Source organism: Triticum dicoccoides, chromosome 5A, assembly GCF_002162155.2.
Source record: "Triticum dicoccoides isolate Atlit2015 ecotype Zavitan chromosome 5A, WEW_v2.0, whole genome shotgun sequence".
Classification (NCBI taxonomy): Eukaryota; Viridiplantae; Streptophyta; class Magnoliopsida; order Poales; family Poaceae; genus Triticum; species Triticum dicoccoides.
Genome location: NC_041388.1, coordinates 418,754,750 through 418,764,397, shown reverse-complemented (window position 1 = coordinate 418,764,397; position 9,648 = coordinate 418,754,750).

Genomic DNA, 9,648 nt, shown 5'->3' with positions numbered 1-9,648 from the left:
TGACCGACATGAAAACGCACCACGGGGTTCGTAAATCATGGAAATCACTCCGGGACCCCCAAAACTAAGTAATACTCTAAGAAACGGGCCAGAATCGGCCCAAACTGCGATTGTTGATGACCTACACTTAAGCGCACCTTGGGGTTCAACAACTATGGAAATCGCTTTGGGACCCCAAAATGGTGAGTAATAGTCCACGAAACGGGTCAAAATCGAGAAAAAACGCGAGTGTTGATGACCGACATGTAAATGCACCCCGGGGTTCTTCAATTGTGGAAATCACTCCGGGACCCCAAAACAGTGAGTAATAGTCTACAAAATGGGCAAGAATCGGCCAAAAGTGTGAGTGTTGATGACCAACACGTAAACGCACCCCACGGTTCGTTAATCATGGAAATCACTTCGAGACCCCAAAACAGTCCGTAATAGTCCAGAAACGGGGCAGAATCGGCCAAAACTGCAAGTGTTGATGACCGACACATAAACGCACCCGAGTGTCCGTCAATCATGAAAATCACATGGGGACCCAAAAAATAGAGTAATAGTGCAAGAAACGGACCAGAAATTGGCCAAAATTGTGAGTGTCATTGTCCGACACGTAAACGCACCGCTGGGTTCGTAAATCGTGGAAATCACTCCGGGACCCCCAAAACTAAGAAATACACTAAGAAACGGGCCAGAATTGGCCCAAACTACGATTGTTCATGACCTACACATAAGCGCACCTTGGGGTTCAAAAACCATGGAAATCGCTTTGGGACCCCAAAACGGTGAGTAATAGTCCACGAAACGGGTCAAAATCGGAAAAAAACGCGAGTGTTGATGACCGACACGTAAACGCACCCGGGGTTCGTTAATCGTGGAAATCACTCCGAGACCCCAAAACAGTGAGTAATAGTCTACAAAATGTGTAAGAATCGGCCAAAAGTGTGAGTGTTGATGACCAACACGTAAACGCACCCCGCGGTTTGTTAATCGTGGAAATCACTTCGAGACCCCAAAACAGTGCGTAATAGTCCACGAAACGGGGCAGAATCGGCCTAAACTGCAAGTGTTGATGATTGACACATAAACGCACCCGAGTGTCCGTCAATCATGAAAATCACACCTGGACCCAAAAAATAGAGTAATAGTGCACGAAACGGACCAGAAATTGGCCAAAATTGTGAGTGTCATTGACCGACACGTAAACGCACCACGGGGTTCGTAAATCGTGGAAATCACTCCGGGACCCCCAAAACTAAGTAATACTCTAAGAAACGGTCCAGAATCGGCCAAAACTGTGAGTGTTGATGACCTACACTTAAGCGCACCTTGGGGTTCAACAACCATGGAAATCGCTTTGGGACCCCAAAACGGTGAGTAATAGTCCATGAAATGTGTCAAAATTGACAGAAAACGCGAGTGTTGATGACCGACACGTAAACACACCCCGGGGATCGTTGATCGTGGAAATCACTCTGGAACCCCAAAACAGTGAGTAATAGTCAACAAAATGGGCAAGAATCGGCCAAAAGTGTGATTGTTGATGACCAACACGTAAACGCACCCCGCGGTTCGTTAATCGTGGAAATCATTTCGAGACCCCAAAACAGAACGTAATAGTCCATAAAACGGGCCAGAATCGGCCAAAACTGTGAGTGTTGATGACCGACACCTAAACGCACCCAAGTGTTCGTCAATCATGGAAATCACACCGTGACCCAAAAAACAGAGTGATAGTCCAAGAAACGTGCCAGAATCGGCCAAAACTGTGAGTGTTGATGACTGATACGTAAGCGCACCTTGGGGTTCAACAACTATGGAAATCACTTCTGGGCCCCAAAACAGTGAGTAAATAGTCCACGAAACGGGCCAGCATCGGCCAAAACTGTGAGTGTTCATGACCAACACATAAACGCACCCGAGTGTTCGTCAATCATGGAAATCACACCGGGACCCAAAAAACAGAGTGATAGTCCAAGAAACGTGCCAGAATCGGTCCAAACTATGAGTGTTGATGACCGACACGTAAGCGCACCTTGGGGTTCAACAACTATGGAAATCACTTCGGGGCCCCAAAACAGTGCGTAATAGTCCACGAAACGGGCCAGAATCAGCCAAAACTGTGAGTGTTGATGCCCGGCACGTAAATGCACTCCGGCGTTCGTAAATCATGGAAATCACTCTGGGACCCCCAAAACTGAGTGATAGACCAAGAAACGGGCCAGAATCGGCCCAACTGCAATTGTTGATGACCTAAACTTAAGCGCACCTTGGGGTTCAACAACCATGGAAATTGTTTTGGGGCGTAATAGTCCACGAAACGGGTCAGAATCGACAAAAACCGCGAGTGCTGATAACCGACACATAAACGCACCCGGGTGTTTGTTAATCGTGGAAATCACTCCGGGGCCCCAAAACAATGAGTAATAGTCCACGAAATAGGCCAGAATCGGCCAAAACTGCTAGTGTTGATGACCGACATGTAAACACACTCTATGGTTCGTTAATCATGGAAATCACTCCGGGACCCCAAAACAGTGAGTAATAGTCCACGAAACGGGCCTGAATCAGCCGAAACTATGAGTGTCGATGACCGACACGTAAACGCACCTTGGGGTTCAACCACTATGGAATCGCTTCGGGACCCCTAAATGATGAGTAATAGTCCACGAATCGCGTCAGAATTGGCCAAAACTGTGAGTGTCGACAACAGAGACGCAAACGCACCCTGGGGATTGTAAATCATGGAAATCGCTCTGGGACGCCAAAACGGTGAGTAATAGTGCATGAAACGGACCAGAAATTGGCCAAAATTGTGAGTGTCATTGACCGACACGTTAACGCACCACGGTGTTCGTAAATCGTTGAAATCACTCCGGGGCCCCCAAAACTAAGTAATACTCTAAGAAACGGGCCAGAATCGGCCCAAACTGTGATTGTTGATGACCTTCACTTAAGCGCACCTTGGGGTTCAACAACCATGGAAATCGCTTTGGGACCCAAAACAGTGAGTAATAGTCCACGAAACGGGTCAAAATCGACAAAAAACACGAGTGTTGATGACCGACATGTAAACGCACCCCGGGGTTCGTCAATTGTGGAAATCACTCCGGGACCCCAAAACAGTGAGTAATAGTCTACAAAATGGGCAAGAATCGGCCAAAAATGTGATTGTTGATGACCAACATGTAAACGCACCCCGCGGTTCGTTAATCGTGGAAATCTGCGTAATAGTCCACGAAACAGGGCAGAATCGGTCAAAACTGCAAGTGTTGATGACCGACACATAAATGCACCCGAGTGTCCGTCAATCATGAAAATCACACCGGGACCCAAAAAATAGAGTAATAGTGCACGAAACAGACCAGAAATTGGCCAAAATTGTGAGTGTCATTGACCGACACGTAAACGCACCACGGGGTTCGTAAATCGTGGAAATCACTCCGGGACCCCAAAACTAAGTAATACTCTAAGAAACGGTCCAGAATCGGCCAAAACTACGAGTGTTGATGACCTACACTTAAGCGCACCTTGGGGTTCAACAACCATGGAAATCTCTTTGGGACCCCAAAACGGTGAGTAATAGTCCACAAAATGTGTCAAAATCGACAAAAATCGCGAGTGTTGATGACCGACATGTAAACGCACCCCGGGGTTCGTTAATCGTGGAAATCACTCCGGGACCCCAAAACAGTGTGTAATAGTATACAAAATGGGCAAGAATCGGCCAAAAGTGTGAGTGTTGATGACCAATACGTAAACGCACCCCGCGGTTTGTTAATCGTGGAAATCACTTCGAGACCATAAAACAGTGCGTAATAGTCCACGAAACGGGCCAGAATCGGCCAAAACTGTGAGTGTTGATGACCGACACATAAACGCACCCGAGTGTTCGTCAATCATGGAAATCACATCGGGACCCAAAAAACAGAGTGATATACCAAGAAAAGGGCCAGAATCGGCCCAACTGCAATTGTTGATGACCTACACTTAAGCGCACCTTGGGGTTCAACAACCATGGAAATTGTTTTGGGGCGTAATAGTCTACGAAACGGGTCAGAATCGACAAAAACCGCGAGTGCTGATAACCGACACATAAGTGCACTCGGGTGTTTGTTAATCGTGGAAATCACTTTGGGGCCAAAAAACAATGAGTAATAGTCCACGAAATGGGCCAGAATCGGCCAAAACTGCTAGTGTTGATGACCGACATGTAAACACACTCTATGGTTCGTTATTCATAGAAATCACTCTGGGACCACAAAATAGTGAGTAATAGTCCACGAAACGGGCCAGAATCGGCCGAAACTATGAGTGTCGATGACCGACACGTAAACACACCTTGGGGTTCAACCACTATGGAATCGCTTCGGGACCCCTAAATGACGAGTAATAGTCCACGAATCGCGTCAGAATTGGCCAAATCTGTGAGTGTTGACAACAGAGATGCAAACGCACCCCGGGGATTGTAAATCGTGGAAATCGCTCTGGGACGCCAAAACGGTGAGTAATAGTGCACGAAATGGACCAAAAATTGGCCAAAATTGTGAGGGTCATTGCCCGACACGTAAACACACCACAGGGTTCGTAAATCGTGGAAATCACTCCGGGACCCCCAAAACTAAGTAATACTCTAAGAAACGGTCCAGAATCGGCCAAAACTGCGAGTGTTGATGACCTACCCTTAAGCGCACCTTGGGGCTCAACAACCATGGAAATCGCTTTGGGATCCCAAAACGGTGAGTAATAGTCCACGAAATGTGTCAAAATCAACAAAAATCGCGAGTGTTGATGACCGACATGTAAACGGACCCCGGGGTTCGTTAATCGTGGAAATCACTCCGGGACCGCAAAACAGTGAGTAATAGTCTACAAAATGGGCAAAAATCGGCCCAAAGTGTGAGTGTTGATGTCCAACACGTAAACGCACCCCGCGGTTTGTTAATCGTGGAAATCACTTCGACACCCCAAAACAGTGCGTAATAGTCCACGAAACGGGCCAGAATCGGCCAAAACTGTGAGTGTTGATGACCGACACATAAACGCACCCGAGTGTTCGTCAATCATGGAAATCACACCGGGACCCAAAAAACAGAGTGATAGTCCAAGAAACATGCCAGAATCGGCCACAACTGTGAGTGTTGATGACCGACACGTAAGCGCACATTGGGGTTCAACAACTATGGAAATCACTTCGGGGCCCCAAAACAGTGAGTAAATAGTCCACGAAACGGGTCAGAATCAGCCAAAACTGTGAGTGTTGATGACCGACACGTAAATGCACCCCGGCGTTCATAAATCATGGAAATCACTCTGGGACCCCCAAAACTGAGTGATAGACCAAGAAACGGGCCAGAATCGGCCCAACTGCAATAGTTGATGACCTACACTTAAGCGCACCTTGGGGTTCAACAACCATGGAAATTGTTTTGGGGCGAAATAGTCCACGAAACGGGTCGGAATCGACAAAAACCGCGAGTGCTGATAACCGACACATAAGCGCACCCGGGTGTTTGTTAATCGTGGAAATCACTCCGGGGCCCCAAAACAATGAGTAATAGTCCACGAAACGGGCCAGAATCGGCCAAAACTGCTAGTGTTGATGATCAACATGTAAACACACTCTATGGTTCGTTAATCATCGAAATCACTCCGGGACCCAAAAACAGTGAGTAGTAGTCCACGAAACGGGCCAAAATCGGCCGCAACTATGAGTGTCGATGACCAACACGTAAACGCACCTTGGGGTTCAACCACTATGGAATCTCTTCGGGACCCCTAAATGATGAGTAATTGTCCAGGAATCGCGTCAGAATTGGCCAAAACTGTGAGTGTTGACAACGGAGATGAAAACGCACCCCGGGGATTGCAAATCGTGGAAATCGCTCTGGGATGCCAAAACGGTGAGTAATAGTGCACGAAACGGACCAAAAATTGGCCGAAATGGTGAGTGTCATTGACCGACACGTAAACGGACCACGAGGTTCGTAAATCGTGGAAATCACTCCGGGACCCCCAAACTAAGTAACACTCTAAGAAACGGTCCAGAATCGGCCAAAACTGCGAGTGTTGATGACCTACACTTAAGCGCACCTTGGGGTTCAACAACCATGGAAATCGCTTTGGGACCCCTAAACGGTGAGTAATCTATACTACTATATAGTATACGAGTAACTTGTAATATGGACCGTTGGATAGTCTCAATCGAATGGCTAACATTTGTTTGCTCGGGTACTGCTGCAGTATATACCGTTGGATAAAAAGATCCTACGGCTGTCATTCCAAGGATTCGCGGTCCTGCAGCCTACTCCTGCATGCGCACATGGCATGGGCTGGTTCTGAGGATGTGACATATGGGGCCCATCTTGCATCTTTTGGGTGAACTCGAGAGGATTCCTTCCATACAAAAAACTGACAGCTACTCTGCCTGATCCTATGCACAACCTGCAAAGGCAAGACAAGGCCAGGTCGGTGGAAACCTTCAAAAAAAAAACAACCTCAAAAAGCTTCAAGTCTCCACGATTTGGCTGGATAATAAAAAACACACATGTATTTGTGTTGATGTGTTCGCCACAAAAAAAAGTCGTGCTGGTCCATCTGCCAATATAAATTTCATTTCTTATTTTTTTAGATTATGTACTTCTCTAAAGTAAATATAAGTTTACTTTTCTTCTATTACATTGCTTATCAATCTACCCCTAATAATAGAGCAAATAGTGATTCTGATCGCCTGTCCAAATAATTGCCCTCAAATTAGCTATAAATTACCTGCTATACCACCCATAAGTTAAGAAAACAATTCGGTTTTCATTTCCAAAGGCACCGCTATGCTCAGTGGTTATATATATATGATACTCTATCTATAACACAAACACATTACCAGTAAATGGTGGCTAGAGCTTGTTGCTTCTACCTTGAAGACGAGGGTTTGAATCGGTAATACCAATTTTTTGCCTCCTTTTTTCTTCGGCACCTCCTCCACCCTCCTACGCCTTCATGGGCCAGTATACGGGGTGTGATGCCCCTATTTTTTTTGTTTCATTTTGTTTTTTTCTTTTCTCACTTATGTTTTAGTTTTTCATTCTAAAATTAATTTGAGAATTCCAAATTATATAAAAAAATCAGTTATAAATAAAATGTTAGAGAAATTATAAAATGTGAGTGAATTCAAAAAATCATTGGAAAACCATAAAATTTTCGCTGTTTCAAAAAATGTCGGTGATTTTACGAAACTGTTTGCAAATTATAAAAAATCACAATCTGGAAAAACATGTCGGGAAGTAAAATCATGTTCATGATTTTGGAAAAAAGGATTGTGTATTCAAAACATATTCGTGAATCTGGAAAAAAATTCCATGAAATTCTAGAAAATATTTTAAAAAATCAAATGTTTTTGCGAAATTCAAAATTTATCCCCCAGTTAAAAAAGTTATCAATTCAAAAATGATAGCTGAGTCAAAAAATATTCATGAATTCAAAAACTATTCATGCATTTCAATAAATGTTTGTCTAAACAAAACAAATGTTCGTGATTTTTTAACAATGTTCTTATTTAAAAAAGATGTTTGCCGAGTCGAAAAACTGTTCGTTGATTTAGAAGTATTTTATGTCTAGGATTTGATAAGTTTTTGGAAAGTCTTTATATGTCTAGGCATTGGGAGTAGTTCGTGGTAGATGAGATTTGTTTTTAAAGATTTAAATATCCCCTTGCGCGAGACAATGGCAAGTGTGTCGTGCAGTGGCAAGGTCATTGCCTAGGAATTTACCATGTCGAATGCATTGCGATCACGTGGACATTGTGTCCATCATCAACGAGACTGAGAAGAAAGATATGTGGCAACATGGCGGGCCACCGTGTTAAAATAGAGTCATTCTTATTGAGTCATACTTATTTGGCTAGCATGTATTTTTTGTCTCCCGTTGCAACGCACGGGCATGTTTGCTAGTAGTCCACAAAATGTGTCAAAATCGACAAAAACCGCGAGTGTTGATGACCGACACGTAAACGCACCCCGGGGTTCGTTAATCATGGAGATCACTCTGGGACCCCAAAACAGTGAGTAATAGTCTACAAAATGGGCAAGAATCGGCCAAAAGTGTGAGTGTTGATGACCAACACGTAAACGCACCCCGCGGTTCGTTAATCGTGGAAATCACTTCGAGACCCCAAAACAGTGCGTAATAGTCCACGAAACGGGCCATAATCGGCCAAAACTATCAGTGTTGATGACCGACACATAAACGCTCCCGAGTGTTCGTCAATCATGGAAATCACACCGGGACCCAAAAAACAGAGTGATAGTCCAGGAAACGTGCCAGAATCGGCCAAAACTGTGAGTGTTGATGAGTGACACGTAAGCGCACCTTGGGTTCAACACCTATGGAAATCACTTCGGGGCCCCAAAACAGTGAGTAAATAGTCCATGAAACGGGCCAGAATCAGCCAAAACTGTGAGTGTTGATGACAGACACGTAAATGTACCCCGGCGTACATAAATCATGGTAATCACTGTGGGACCCCCAAAACAGAGTGATAGACCAAGAAACGGGCCAGAATCGTTCCAACTGCAATTGTTTGTGACCTACACTTAAGCGCACCTTGGGGTTCAACAACCATGGAAATTGTTTTGGGGCGTAATAGTCCATGAAACGGGTCGGAATCGACAAAAACCGTGAGTGATGATAACCGACTCATAAGCGCTCCCGGGTGTTTGTTAATCGTAGAAATCAGTCCGGGGCCCCAACACAATGAGTAGTAGTCCATGAAACGGGCCAGAATCGGCCAAAACTGCTAGTGTTGATGACCGACATGTAAACACACTCTATGGTTCGTTAATCATGGAAATCACTCCGGGACCCCAAAACAGTGAGTAATAGTCCACGAAACGGGCCAGAATCGGCCGAAACTATGAGTGTCGATGACCGACACGTAAACGCACCTTGGGGTTCAACCACTATGGAATCTCTTCGGGACCCCCAAATGATGAGTAATAGTCCACGAATCACGTCAGAATTGGCCAAAACTGTGAGTGTTGACAACAGAGAAGCAAACGCACCCCAGGGATTGTAAATCGTGGAAATCGCTCTGGGACGGCAAAACGGTGAGTAATAGTGCACGAAACGGACCAAAAATTGGCCAAAATTGTGAGTGTCATTGACCGACACGTAAACGCACCACGGGGTTCGTAAATCGTGGAAATCACTCCGGGACCCCCAAAACTAAGTAATACTCTAAGAAACGGTCTAGAATCGGCCAAAACTGTGAGTGTTGATGACCTACACTTAAGCGCACCTTGGGGTTCAACAACCATGGAAATCGCTTTGGGACCCCAAAACGGTGAGTAATAGTCCACGAAATGTGTCAAAATCGACAAAAATCGCGAGTGTTGATGACCGACACGTAAACGCACCCCGGGGTTTGTTAATCGTGGAAATCACTCTGGGACCCCAAAACAGTGAGTAATAGTCTACGAAATGGGCAAGAATCGGCCAAAAGTGTGAGTGTTGATGATCAACACGTAAACGCACCCCGCGGTTCGTTAATCGTGGAAATCACTTCGAGACCCCAAAACAGTGCGTAATAGTCCACGAAACGGCCCAGAATCGGCCAAAACTGTGAGTGTTGATGACCGACACATAAACGCACCCGAGTGTTCGTCAATC